The following is a 924-nucleotide window of genomic DNA, read 5'->3' on the forward strand; positions in this document are numbered from 1 at the left end:
TATTTATATGTTTATTTCCATTCCCTTTCTTGAGTTTGGTTACCTAAACGTGGTAAAGGGGTTTACGTATTTTATTAAAAAAGTTTCAATGTAAGTGTGAAGTAAAAGATGATGAATGGAGAAGTATTAATTTAAAAGCTCAAGATAGAGACGACTGGTGTAATCCAACACAGGCCCTTTGCGTTAATAGGCGTAGGGGGAGATGATGATGATGATAACAAAGATATTTCATAAAATTTGTAATAACTTTATCAGTATGTTTCTAAGATGTTCATTACCTACTTAAGGAATTATGGTCAAATTAGCCTCCAAATTGATTAGCTGGCATATATCTTCAATAAATAGAAAAAAAATATCAATATTAACTGATATGACCATTAACAAACCAAGCTTTGTCGCAAAATAATCTCAATATTCTCAATAATTTCGTTTCCTCTCATAATCATGATTATTCCTTCAGAAAAAATCTTCCTGAACCAAAATAGATTAATGTGAATTATCGTAATTAATTCATCATAATAATACAACTTAATTAGAGAAACATACCAAGGGATAATACAAGATTTTCCCCTCTTAAAATCAATAACCTTTGAGAGGGAATAAACACCTACTTGCCCATGAAGATAAAACAATCATGAAATACAGTAATAATACACGGATAATTAGAAACATAGACTGTAAAATCAAAACTGATTTGCTTCTGTAAGTAATATATATATATATATATATATATATATATATATATATATATATATATATATATATATATATATATATATATATATATATATACATATATATATATGTTTATATATATGTAAATATACATACATAATATATATACATATATATATATACATATATATATATATATATATATATATATATATATATATATATATATATATATATATATATATATGT

This window comes from Palaemon carinicauda, chromosome 20 (genome assembly GCF_036898095.1).
Source record: "Palaemon carinicauda isolate YSFRI2023 chromosome 20, ASM3689809v2, whole genome shotgun sequence".
NCBI classification, from domain to species: domain Eukaryota; kingdom Metazoa; phylum Arthropoda; class Malacostraca; order Decapoda; family Palaemonidae; genus Palaemon; species Palaemon carinicauda.